The following is a 15,113-nucleotide window of genomic DNA, read 5'->3' on the forward strand; positions in this document are numbered from 1 at the left end:
CCGTTTAATAACGGATGTTTTCTACAAAATAACAGATACCAAACAATACCTAATATTTGACTCTTGTCACCCTAGACACACCAGAAATAATATCCCATACAATTTAGCCAGACGTCTTTGCACAATAATTTCCGATGCAGAAATCTTGGAATCTCGCCTTACAGAACTACAAGAACTACTCCTTCAAAGACACTACCCTATACAATTGATTGAAAACGGAATAAACAAAGCCAAATCTCAAGAAAGAAAAGATCTACTTACAGTGAAAAATAAACAAGTAAATAATGTTATACCATACGTGTCTACACATAACCCAAGAAATCCGGAAATTTTCAACATTATTAGGAACAATCTGCCAATTTTAGAGGACGATCCAGACATGAAAAAAATATTAGAAACTTCACAGATCATTAAGAGTAAACGACAAAGTCCGTCTCTCAAATCCATTCTTACAAAAGCGTCCTTTTCTACTAACAACAATGAACAAGCAAACATCAATAGATGCAACAAGCCAAGATGCAGTACTTGCCCATACCTGACAGAGGGATCCAAATTTCAATTTAAAACTGGAAGCGTATTTACTATTAAAACATCAATGTCATGCACCAGTTCTAATCTTATTTATGTAATAACCTGCGCCGGTTGTGGTGAAAATTATATCGGCCAGACAGGAGACACCCTGAGACACAGAATGACCGTACACCGACAACAAATTAGGGAACCAAAATACCAGTGTACCGCCGTAAGCGAACACATCAGAAACTGTGCCAAAAATAAAACCCCTAATTTTACTGTCTTTCCATTCTACAAATTCCGAAGGGATACTACAGAAAAAGAACGTGAAACTAAAGAAAAACATTTTATAAACAGACATAAACCTGTTTTAAATGCAACATAATTATATTTCATTTAAGAAATATACTTTTACCCGCATAATATAACTGTATTATTTGTATAAAAAAATCTAATTTCCCGTAATAACTTATGTACGTATTATCATGACGTCATAATGAACTTTGCTAAAGCGCGACTAAGTATTGACGCTTTATGACGTCACAATATGAATGTTGATTTTGTGTAACTAAGCATTGTATTGTCAAACTCCTGAAGATTGGAAATGAAACCGGTTGAGTTTATTTCGGTGTTGTGATTTTTTTATTATAACAATACGTGTGTGGATTTATACTATATATATATATATATACATTTGTGGTATCTCTCCATTATATAAACATACAGAGAGAAAATATCTTCAATTCTGTATGAAGTTTGTCAGAGGTCAGAGGTCAATACGTGACCTAATCACACGGCGCAATAATATCTACCGGTACATAAATTATAAAATGACCTGCTCTACTTGGTTTTCATGTATAAAAATGAATAAAATAAGCAAGTTAGCCTAAATGATAACTATTCTATTTTAAATGTAAACAAGTATTTCATACAGTTTTTGGGCTATCGATTCAACCTGTGTACATAGAGAAAGCTAGGAGCCTATAGATATCTAGCGTTTGTTTACATTTTTCTTCACTTTTGTCAGCTGCACAGTCTCTAACGTTCATCCTTATTTTTTTTTGGATAAGCTTTTATTTTATCTTTAAATTTTACTCACGATAAATGTGTAAATCTGTTGGAAAATATCGTTGCAATCATGCAATGTACAGCTGCCAAACACCTCGGCGTTTTCGTAGTTCAAAGTAAAGCTGTCGCCAGTGTCTCCGTGTTTATCAGTGTTTTACCATAAGTATGCCTTTAGTTACTGAAACCGTGGAATGTTTTTGATCAAATTGCAAATTAACTGGCTCGGACAAGTGTCTCAGTCCATCAGATCCATCCATCCCCTTCCAGCGACCGAAATTCCTCCAACTTTTTATCATCAAACTTCGGACGTGTTTCTTGTGTCTTTTCAGCATCGATTATCATTTTTCACGAATAAAATATTCCCAGACAACAATCTGTTCACTATTACTGATCACAAGTAGCCTTTCACAAAATATTCCCTTCGAAATAGATTCCTTAGCCCAACTGAATTTGAAGCGTAACCGCCATGCAAGCCGATTTACACCTTGCGTCATTTTTCAAAATCTACGACGGACGGTTAGTGCAATAATTTAAATTCGAAAATATTCAATTGTCTGTCTCAAATGTATATATAAGTAATAAATAACAAGTTTATAAACTTCAATGGGAATTGAAGTGGGTGGTACGTGATCAAATCTTCTGAGAAGGCCTTCGGCCTTCATAGGATTTGATCACGTGACCGACCCACTTCAATTCCCATTGAAGTTTATAAACTTGTTATTTATTTCTAAATATATATATATATATATATATATATATATATATATATATATATATATATATATATATATATATATATATATATATATATATATATATATATATATATATATATATATATATATATATATATATATATATGTCCCACCTGTCTGATCACGCATAAGATTTTGCATAAATTCTGCTTCATATGAATGCAAAAATTTGGAAATTTTTTTACCATGTGTTAATAATTGTTTAGCATTAATATACTGGTACATGAAGTTCCTTATGTACATAAATTTGTGGGTTTCCTCACCCCATAAAGTCGCCCGCATGAAGCAGTAGTTACAGTGTCTTTTCTATAGTCTCAGATTAAAGGGTTGATCCTTAACTCGACGGTTCAAACCCACTGTGGGATGCTGTGACCGGATACTCGGATGAAACTGTATAAACTTAGGCCCTGTGTTACAGTTGGAAAAGATACCTCAGTGCTCAATGGTCGTAAGTGCCGCGTATATGATAGAATTAGTAGTCCTCAACCAGCAATAGTGGCGTCTCCATATGAGTGAAGAATTCTCAAGAGGGACGTCAATCAACTATCCCGTAAGAAGACCCTCTAAAATAACGATTGCACAACACGCTCTTAGTGTTTCATTTTTGAAATGGTTTCTCGGTTTAAAATCATTGCTATTACCAAGGAAGTATTTATGACTTAGTTTGGAAGGATCTCAAGCATTATTTCACAATTATATATTCTATTTGCTTGAAACACAACTGCAAAAGAAATTACATTACAACTACAAGGGATAAGATGTATAAAAAGAATAAAAAAAAAACAAACTTAGAAGACATATTTCTTTCAGAAACAATTACCGCAAAGTCAAAAGACATCATTGAAATTATTGTGGATATAAATTGTCTTACGATGTGTCATTCCAGTTAGAGTTCTGCATGAAGTGAATCAATGTTAGATCAAATACATGTGTAATATCAATGTCATCTATTTAACTTAACCTTAACTTAACCTTAATCTCCTATAAACTTTAATACGGTAAGTTCTCATTAACAAAGATATTTTATTGATAAAAGTTTGTTGTGTACATTAATATATTTTCTAAAAGGGTTTTGAAATTCGAGCAGCATTAATATTATACTCTGATCTTATCTGGAGGAGATTTCAAGTAGATGAACAATTGTAATTAAATAATAATTGTTCAAAAGAAATTTTTGTCTCCCAGTGAAGTTGGTTAACAATTTTTAAAAATGTCATATCTGTTTTATATACTACTAGCTGAAAAAGAAACTTGTGCATTACTTAAAGGGGTATGGACACAGTTTCAGATAAAATTTCAAAATTTATTTTTCCTTGTTTTTGTGAAAGACAGATTTAGAACTCCAAACCATTGTTATGTAAACAAGGTTCGTGTTGAGTTGTTGTTTACATGGGTTAATATACTACTATATGTTACTTCAAAATAGATAATTCCAAGTACAAAGTTAATTTTAAATACGATTCGATAATTTCTTTCGATTTACTAAATTTCTTTCTGTTATGAATATGATATTTTCTATATGTAAACAAAAACAAGGCACGAGCCTTGTATACATTATGAAGAATTTTAAGTTCTGTGTCTCGTTTGTTAATCAACAAATGCTGTTAAATTTTTTGCTAATCATTAGATGATGCCTTAGATGGGAATTGTAAACATTAAAATTGGTTTAAAAAATTCAGTTGAAACTGTGTCCATGCCCCTTTAAAAGTAAATAGTGTAAAGATAAAATATCATTAACGATACATTAAATTCAACAGCATGATTCACAAATATTAAACATTTGGAAATAAACAAATTTTAAGTTTGAACGATGTAATTTGATAATTTTTGTATCATGAGTACGGACAAAGTAAAGTGAAAAACTTCGATATATTTAAAATTAAATTGAGAAAAAAACTGAGAGAATACAGGATTTGGACTTCAATTTGACATACATTCCGTATTCGAGATCTTGTTGTTCTAGATACAGAGGCTTAACCATATATCATTTTAAGAAGTCTTTCTTACTTATAAATAACAGTACTTTACGATTTAGGGCATTATTTAAAGAGAGTGTCTTTTCATTACTCATATTTCTTAAGTGCATACTTTTTTGAGTATTTCAAGTGCACATCTTCCTGAATGAAAAGGGCGCCCATTTTATAGGACATGTTAAGTAACGGATTATAAAGTGTTTGAAAACGATTACATGACATAACTTTTTTATCGTATCCTTTTTTCTGCGACGAATTATATTTTATCTACTGAATTATCTATGATTATTTTAGGTCTCTGTACATTAGCGGGTATGCATGTCCGAGGAGTTTTCTTCATATGGCGATTGTATTTTTTTTTCATTTTTTTTTTATTTTATAGAGAATAATTGTCTAATACGAAGAAGAAAGTACACGACTTGCTGTTCCACTACATTTTTGCATTTTATCACTGACAGTTTTAGGTCAATTTACAGATTATTTCTACCACATCTCAAACTTTAATGGCCAGCCAAGGTTGTTTATACATAAATACATAATGTAATATGCATGGAAACTCAATGTTTACCATATGGGTCAAGAAATGCACTTGAAACTTACATTCACTGATACTCGGAGGTACGTGTAGACCTATAGAATTCTCCCCCCCCCCCCAAAAAAAAAAAAAATAAATCGCCTAATCTCTGACTCAATACATTCAAATGCTGATATGAAATGCATTAAAATGCTTATAGGAAAGCAGGTATCTTTTTTCCAAACATAAAATGTTCATAGTATTTTTGCGGTTCTCACTCGTAATACATTTCATTTAGTTTAGCTGGTTGGTCAAATAAAACGTTTCGCCGGTACCTCGAAAAGCATATGCATTGAATTAATTCTTACGTCAGAAAAGTTCCGTCCATCTGTTTAGAATGGAAAAAGTCATTCCAGTTAAAAAAAAATTCCGTTAAAAAAAAACCAAACATTCGAGCGCATTTAGGAACATTTTTGTTCTTTCACATTTAGGTACAGTACCGACCGGACACAACCTAACACCAGAGCAAATCCGAAGCGGACCCCGGTATCGCATCCCGGGTTCACTCGGGGTCAGCTTCGGGTTCGCTTTCAGAAATTTTAGGAACGCTCTGGGTGCGCTTTGGGTGCACTCGGGGTTCGCTCCGCATTCGCTCGGGGTAAGCTCTGGGTCCGCTAGAGCTAACCCGGCGTTCGCTTTCTGGGACCGATTTACGCTCTGATGCGTGAAGCGGACCCCGTTTTAATCTCGCCGCCACTAAGCCCCGCCCTTTGTATATTCCGATACAGTAAGAGGATTGTTGATCGATCATTGTTGTTTATGCGGCGATCGATACATGTACACTGTACATGTAAACAGTGACATTATGGAGATCATTGATAAATTTTCCAAAATTCAACTGTACATTCGACGCCGATTTGCATGTACAAATGTATCATTGATTTTCTTGATTTCTCCGATCTCGGAATTTCAATCCCAAAAATCTAAATTTATTTAACAGCTGGTTACTAGGCATTCATTTTTCTTTAGTTATAACATGAAAACAGAAGAGGATGAAAAAGGTGTTGAATTGATTTCCAATGTATCCAATTGTGTACAAGTGAAACTGAAGTTAGCATCTAAACAAACTACCTTTCAAATTCATGCGTTATATACTTTAAAATTGTATGTTTTATTCCTTAAGTTTTGCAAAATCGTAGTTTAAATCTTTGAGAGGGAGAGAGAGAGAAAGAGATATCTTAACTTTATTAACTTCCATAATTAGACTGATTTTAATAATAAAGCCTAGTGACTTTTGTTTTTAAATTTCTATGAGTCGTCCTCAAAATCCCATACTCGAATTGTTTTCTATAAGCCTGCTGCAATATTTTTTTTTCAAAAATATACAGGAAGACGTACATGTACTTGTAATTTGTTTTTCATGCCCAATTCTAAAAAATCAATGAAATCAATAAGACCTTCAAATATTACGAGGCGGCAAAACTAGGAATTGGATGTAAACATAATACGTTTACCCCTACTTAAATGAAAGATTTATACCTTTCGATATCTTCTGTTCTTGTTAAAAGTACCATTTCATTAGGGTACACAATTCAGTGATATGTTGCATGCAAAAAATTTAAGTAAAATTTGGACATTTAAGTTTTGTCTACTTACAAGGGGGGCCGTATGTCATCTCATACTTTCCTATATATTCTATATATATTTGTTTTGGCACAAACCAAACGATGTTATTGCTATAATGGCTTCGCTAGTGTTGCATGAGTTATTAAACAAACACGATTAACATTTACATGTAAATGAGTAAATTTTACAAAGATACAGAGCGAGTTCGGCTAAATGCCCAACCAAACGCCTTTTACTAGAATTTAAATGTAGTGAAGAGGAAACACTAGAAGTAGTGTGCAACAATTCATTTGAGAAGTTGTGTAAATCAGATATTGATGCTAAAAAATTCAAGAAACCTTTGGGAATTTGGAAATCACAACATTTTAACAAAATCTACAAAATAAGAACTTGCAGATTTTTAGATTTCTATACAACCAACCTCAAAATTATTATTTTGACATGACACAAGTTCTCTGAAGTAAAGATGCATAATTTTCTGACATTTACATGTATCGATGACGTACAAGTATAGTCAATTACATATCCATCCTCTGATACCACTTCTGTTTCATATTAGTTTAAGTCACTTGAAAAGGGCGTTAATGGTAATCTAACAACCAATCATAATGATGAATGTGATAACTTTAACTTTTTAAGCCGCAACTTCCCTATCTTATGCAGCCATGTGCCTTTATCGTCTGCAAGAACGGGAACGCAAGAGTATGCTCTTTGTATTATCTATTCCTATAACGAATATGTTTCTTTGCAGGCGAGTTGACAAAACAAGAAAATTAGAAGTTTTGTTTGAAGTCAAAGTTTTATAAATTGTCAGCAAATACAATTCATCATTTAGTCAAATACTGACTGCCGTTTTAGTTATTTATAGTAGACATTTTTTTATGCTCTTGATTATTTTTCAATCATGACATGGAGCACACGGCAGATATGATCGGTCTAGAGGAGATACTAACACTGCCATGGCACCTGATCCGACTCTGATGTTTTGGATGTCTGTGTGTGCTCTGAGGTTGAAAAATGTTCAATAACTTCGTTTATGCAGAAATAAATCACTAATCCAGCATTTAAAAAAGAGATAAGAATACTTGATTTGCATTGTGAATCCCCTCCCCCCCCCCCCCGTTCCTAACTCTGCGTACAATGTAGGTAGATAAGTCATTTTAAATATTGATAAATTTCACTTTCAAAGATTTTGTTCTGGGGGGAAGGTGGTCACTTATTCATATTATGTCTAGTTTTTTTTTTTAATCTTCAACTTTATCAAGTCCAGATAATCGTATCTTTGACAAATTATCTCTGTTTATTATGACCTTTTATTAATAACGCACTCTTTGAAATCTGTTTTCATTGTGAATTAAGCATGTTTTGCACTTAGAAGAATATCTTTTCTGTATCTAACTGGACAAGCCTACTTCTCTTCTTCATCCTTCCTCATTTTAGAACTCAAGATACTAATGATAATGTTTTAAGATTTAAGATAATAACAATTATGATGATGTTTCTATATATTTGTTCCCCAATTGATACATATTCGAAAAAAAATATCTTCACTGAAGCAAAATTATTTTCATATACATGTAATGCCATATTTTTTTGGTCAAATTTGTAACATTTCCAAATTGAGTTTTTTTTCCCACAGATTCTTATTTAGTATAGATATGCTTGTGAGTTAAAAATATATATTGATACAAATTGCATTGTAAAATAATATATAGGCATAATGTGATGATATATGAGTTATTCTTAGGGAAAAAGATTATGTAAGACATGCAGATTTGAACTTAAAGCGATTTTCATTATCACAAGTATTATCTGTTGATTAAACTTATCTGTACAGTACTCGACTTTAACGTAGTCACGAGGACCTATGAAAGTACATAGCTATATCCGTTATTCGTTATTCGTCATACCCCAAAAAATCATTGAATTTATATCATTGGGGATTCAAGACAAGTTATATACATGAATTCGCAATATCCGTGTTCGTACTAAACAAGTTATAGTGTACTATATGTACCACAAAAAATTGACCAAGAGTCCGTGTTTTTTCTCTAAATCACCGTTTTTAAGATTTACAATTAGATACGAATAAAAGAATATCCGATTAACATTTCAAAAATGTGCATATTTCTTTTTCTTTCACGTCTCCCTCAATCGTCCCAGTAAAGATCTTAAATCCTAGCTTCATGAAGTGATAAATTCACTTCGAGTAGCATGGTATAATGAAATATAAATAACAAATAATTATTTGATTGCTATGACTTCAAATTTGCATAATGTGATGAAGTGTTTTATTACAAATACGTGTATTTAGATAACTGCATTTTGACTGATGACTATAAATACAAGCGTGTTTGAAATTCATTTACAAAATAGCTCATCATTCATTTCTTTTAGCATTAATGGTAGTGCTTACATTATATTATAGCAGAAGTAAAATAAATGTCTTCCTGGTCTAAGAAAAGATTTTTAAAAGAGCATGAAATAGGCGAAGATACAAATGGTGTCCACTTATAACGATGTGTATGAAATCTAGTTGTCACTATCTTTTTTAAAAAAAAGACATCCTTTTAGCTTGTAAAAAAGGACGTAAATGAAAAAATAATATCTCAGTGGATGAAATTAAACAAGGAAAGAAAAAAAAAATCAGATTTTATATTAAAACAATTTATAATCCGACAGTTGTACATGAAGTATCCTGCTCTTTACGATTGCATTTAATCAAGTATGAGATTTTATATTAGCAATCCATGGTTATTATACGTTTGGATTAATATCCTACCGTTTGCTATTAGTTATGGTAGGTACTTTTTTTCCACTCATCCACTCATAACTTTAAAATGGCAATTGGTTCATTGGTTAAATTGGCAGAAATTTTTGAAAACAACATTTTTATTATTATATTCTATCAATGAAAAATGAGATTCGCACGTTTGAAAGGTCATAGATACATATACATGAGTTTATGATGTTTGCATTTCAGTGTTCCATAAACATATTTTTCGAATAAAAAGAACAAAGTATGCTAAATATGGCTTTTTATGTTTACAATACCAAAATATGAAGATACAAATTAAGAAAATCAGTATACTTTAAATTCTGTATACAATGTCCAATAGTTTTATGTTATGTATTTTTTTTTTTGCAAAGACCAGCTTGTAAATACAGCGAGTGCAGTAGTGAGTAGCAGTTCCACATATTCAGCTGGATCTTACACTGGGTCTGCTGACAAAGCAATCGACAGGAATTTCGATCAAGAGTATACAAGCTGCATGCATACAGACGTTGAAAAGTCAGAAGCCTGGATACAAATTGATCTTGGGAGAAACTTCAATTTGAAAAGTGTAAAAATATGGTACAGAGGCGACAAAAACAGTGAGATATTTCATTTATTTTCTTTGTTCATTATTAAAGAATTAACAGTAGTAAAAAAGTTTACCTAGCTGTACTAATTTTTCTTTGAAGAACCCTCTTTAAAGTGCGTGTGTTTTTCACATACTGTTTACATGTATCAGCAGATAGTGTCACCAGCTGAAAAAAAATAATCATGTACATGTATTTGTACACTGCTCTCAAAGATCATATTTATGCATGTGCTTGAACATTGTTTGGTATTTTTACTAATTTAGATTTTGTGTAAATCACACAGACAAGTCTCGAATGATTTCGAATCGAAAGTAGCTTGAGTATGACGGTACATTTTCATCCTATTTATATTGTAACTTAATTTTCTCTCGCTGTGAGTTTTTGTCTGTTTGGCCAGAAATATTCTTTTGAATTATTGGTTGCTCTCTCGACTCACTAAGAATGACACGGCTCAAAACTTTTTTAGCTCACTTGAGCCGAAGGCTCAAGTGAGCTTCTCTGATCACATTTTGTCTGGCACCGGTCTGTCTGTAAACTTTTCACATTTTTGACTTCTTCTCAAGAACCACTGGGCTAATTTAACCAAACTTGGTACAAAGCATCCTTGGATGACGGAAAATTTAAATTGCCAAAATGAAGGGCCAAGTCCTCTCACAAGGAATGATAATTAAGGAAAGACAAAAATAGGTTGGCGTCATTAAAAAATCTTCTTCTCAAAAACCACTGAGCCAAAAAAGCTGAAACTGATGTGGAAACATTCTGGGGTAGTGTTAATTCTAAATTATTCAGATCATGACCCCCTTGGGTATGGCAGGGTCACAATGGGGAATCGAAGTTTTACATAGAAATTTATATGAAAAATCTTTAAAAATCTTCTTCTCAAGAACCACTTGGCAAGAAAAGCTGAAACTTATATGGAAGATTCCTGCGATAGTGTAGATTTCAAATTGTCCAAATTATGATTAGTGGGGTAGGGTTGGGTCACAATATGTATTACATTGGGGAAATCTGGTAAAGAATAGCATGATCAAAGCTTCTCAGACGAGCGATGTGGCCCATGGGCCTCTTGTCATATATTTCAGGATATACCAGGGGTATAAATTTCTCTTGTATGCCTCCAACAATCCTTCAACAAATTCTTGAAAAAAAAATTTCTTTCCTACAGTTCAACTAATAACCTTCCTCCAAGTAAGGAGGAGACATGAAATCCCTAGCACCAACTTTTCAAGAGTTATTGTCCAGGATCAGGGGTGTATAAGTCAAAAATGTTGGTACCAAAAAGACATTGTCACGAGGAAAACAACATACGGCATGTGATATGCAAACGCAACAGATACAATCAATCCAAAATATGGACATTGTTTAAGTTTCTGCGGGCGAACAGATTAACACAGACAGGCAGACATACAGATAGACAGACAGGCAAACTCATTGGGCATAAAATGTATACCTCCAGATCTTTGATAACGAGGGCATAAAAAACTTTTCTCGGTTCATATTGTCGCAGACAGTGAGCATATGTGCAGATTGTCGCTGACGACAAATACACAGAACGACAATATGTACATTCACATCCGTACATCCTGATCTCATAGTTCGGAAAAAAATACATGCCTCCGCACATTAATTATTATCCTGCTTAATGCCTGTTGTCATGTTCCCGAGAAATGAATCGAATGTTTTCATAACACACCCTTATACTTTATTTATACTTTTTGTTAAATATTTACATTTGCTTACTTATATCAAACCTTTCGGATTGTATGATGACGTAACATTTATTATCCAGTTTGATTTAATTTTAAGAACCTATAAGCTTTCACATAACTGTTATTTATTCAATAATTTGACTTTTCAATATGATGGACAGACTTGACAGTGCACAAAAACAAGGCATTTACAATATACCACAAATAATAACCCTCGGTGCACTAAGAAAACTAAAGAGAAGATTAATAATTATTCATTTCATTTGCTTATGTGTATTTAAATACAAGTTTATAAGCTTGTTTTATGTGTTATTGACTTCTCTTTTGAAGAATCAAATATTCATTTACTGTTTCTCTTTTCAGGGGGAAAAGACCAAAATACAAAAAGACTCAAAGGATTTTCCATTTTTGCGTCATATGAGCCAGTTGTGACCTTATACACTTCAAGAGTAGATACGAGGTTTCAATGTTATAAAGATCCAGGAAATGTGGCGCTTGATACAGTGCTTGAATTAAACTGTACACATTTAGCACGGTATGTCACGATTTATAATGCTCAGAAGAACGACCCAGACGGAGTATTTCTGGAAATCTGTGAAGTGGAGATTTACGGTATGACTTTATGTGTTAAACAGTATACAAATATAAAAGGAAACCCTCAGTTCTCTTACAAGACACATAAATTTATTTAACAGTAAGGAGTAGAAAAATGTTTTAAAGCAATATGAGCTGCATTTTTGAAATTTCATTTTGATGTTAAAATGTTTTATTATGATAAATTTGTAAATAATTAAAACTTTTGATCAATAAGACTAAAATAAATCATTAAACTGTTTCAGAAGAAAGACTTCAATACAATCAAATATTTAGTATTATATAAGAAATCATTATTGTACAGGACGACACTAATGTAATTTTGATTCAATCAAAGCTTATAAATACTCTTTACATTACATACTAAAGCTCATTTTCCTCAAATTCGAGGGGTGTAGCTATTCTTGTTAATAATAACTCTGATATACAAACTTTAAAACAAAAAGAGGATCTGACGTAAACTATCTCTTTCTAGAATTCAAAAAAGAGGAAAAAAGCTGCTTCTTTGTCATATTTATGGCCCAAATAATGATAATCCAGACTTCTATGAAAACATACAAACTTGTATAAATGATTTTAACTGTGATAATGTCATTATTTTTGGTCATTTTAACGTTGTATTGAACCCAGATATCGATTATTATAATTACAAACATATAAATAATCCAAACGCAAAGCAAAAGGTTCTTGATTTTATGGAAGATGGGGTTATATCAATATATACAGACAGTTTCATCCAAAAAGTCTAAGATGCACATTAAGAAAAAAAAACACTAGAACAAAGCAGGATTGATTTCTTTCTGATCTCAGAAAATTTATTGCCAAGTGCAATAGGATGTAATAATTGAAACATGTTATAGGTCTGATCATTCCATAATTAGTTTATCTTTGGAAAAAGGTAAAGGTCTTTGGAAATTTTATAATTCCCTTCTTAGTGATGAGAAATTTCTTAATACTATAAACGAAGTAATTAAGAATGTCTAGAATCAGTATTCTGTACCTATATATTCAATGGAAAACAAACATCAAGTTGATGATGAAAAATTAGTCTTTACAAAAATGATCAATAGTTTTTTTAGAAAGCCTACTTTTGGAAATAAGACAAAAATGTATTTCCTATTCCTCATACAAAAAGAAACTAACAAACAAAAAGAAAAAGACCCTTTGTCTCCATATCTATTTGTCATTTATGCAGAAATCCTTGCAATCAGCATTCGAAACAATAAGGATATAGAGGGGATTTGGTTTATGAATTCTGAAAAAAAAGTTAAGTATGTTGGCAGATGATACTTCTTTAATATTAGATGGAATTGAACGATTTGGGAATATGTCAGGCTTGCATATGAATAACATTAAACTCAAATAGACTGGATTTGGTAAAAAAAAAGGCAGCAATGATATTCTAAGAACAGATTATATGTTAGAGTGGGGGAAAGCAACCTTTCAATCATTAGGCATTGACTTTGACACAAATCTTGAAAATATATTTATGCTTAATTATGCATTAAAAATAAGTAATATAAAAAAATCAATGCAACACTGAACAAGAGAAATTTAACTCCTCTTGGTCGGCTAACGGTTCTAAAAACTCATATTGCGAACCTTAAATGGTGTTTTTGCATCTCTCCCAAGTCCCTCTGAAATTCAAATGAAACAATTAGAAAATCTATTTTATACATTTGTATTGGGAAGTAATATTTCAAGACTAAAAAGAAAAATTCTTGTAATGAATTACATAGAAGGGGGCTTAAAGATGATTAGTATAAGAGCGTTCATTATGTTCTTAAAACTTGTTTGGATATAAAAAAATGTTACTGTCTGACAATAGGTTAGATTCGATTTTAGATATTGACATTAAAAAAATTGTATGTTGTAGGCAAGAGCATGTTGTCAAAAATGCATAATTTATAAATAGTTTTTGGAGGGACGTGTTTCATGCATGACTAAGCTTTTGTGACAGATCGTTACAAAATGACACACTTACCTCTTTAGAACCATTATTTCTTTACAAAAAATTAACCATTACTAAAAAGCCATTCTTCTATGATAGATGGATTTCTTGTTACATTTTATGTATAATTGATGGACTCAATGAAGATGCGACATTTGTGAGTTTGAATGACCTACATATGAAATACGGATAAAAACACTTTTTCTTGAATCTAATTGTATAAAGGCATATTCAAAATTAAAATGAGCGAGAAAGATAAACAGAGATCAAAATAAACGCCCCTGAATGCCTAAAAATCACATGATTTATATGAAATACGATTTGACGAAAAATTGAACCTTTAGGTAAAACCGCTTGGAATAGAATATTTGATTTGAGCAATGGTGAATAGGAGAGAATTAATTTACATGTACCTTCTATGAAAAAGAAACTGAAACAATAGAACATTTTTTGTGAAATTGAGAACATGTTCAGTCTCTTTTAGAGAATTTTGTAAAGCATTGTTTCGATAAAATCCACACTACTATAACTTTTTCAAAAAAAAAAAAAAAAGAATTTATATTGGGCTCTGTGAAGTAAACTGATAAGCTTTAAAATATCACTGCCTTATAAATAAATTAAAACATCATATTTATCTCTACAAATGTATAATCAGAAACATCTCCTTAGGTGGGTTGATATCATCTTTTAAGACAATGTATGAATTACAAAAATATATATCTTTTAAAAATTATGAAAGAAATTCTTCAAAATGCAATTAATTATAAAAGATACTTCTTACATCGAAAATATGAACAATGGAAGTTTATAAACATTCTTATTTTTTTCTTTTCAAATAGTTGTTTAAATTTTGTCACAAAAAATTTCGACATCAAAGTTGAAGCTCATATTGATTTAACAGATGTGTAGTTTTTCATATTATAGAATATAAAAACTATATTTCCTGATGCTTAAAGGGAATCAATGAGGCTTTTTATATGTATGTATGTGTGTTATGTATGTATGTATGTAATGTTTGAAAATACGGGTAAGTTTAATATTTTT

This window comes from Saccostrea cucullata, unplaced genomic scaffold (genome assembly GCF_032062105.1).
Source record: "Saccostrea cucullata isolate Sc308-1 unplaced genomic scaffold, CSIRO_AGI_Scuc_v1 ctg6642, whole genome shotgun sequence".
Lineage (NCBI taxonomy): Eukaryota > Metazoa > Mollusca > Bivalvia > Ostreida > Ostreidae > Saccostrea > Saccostrea cuccullata.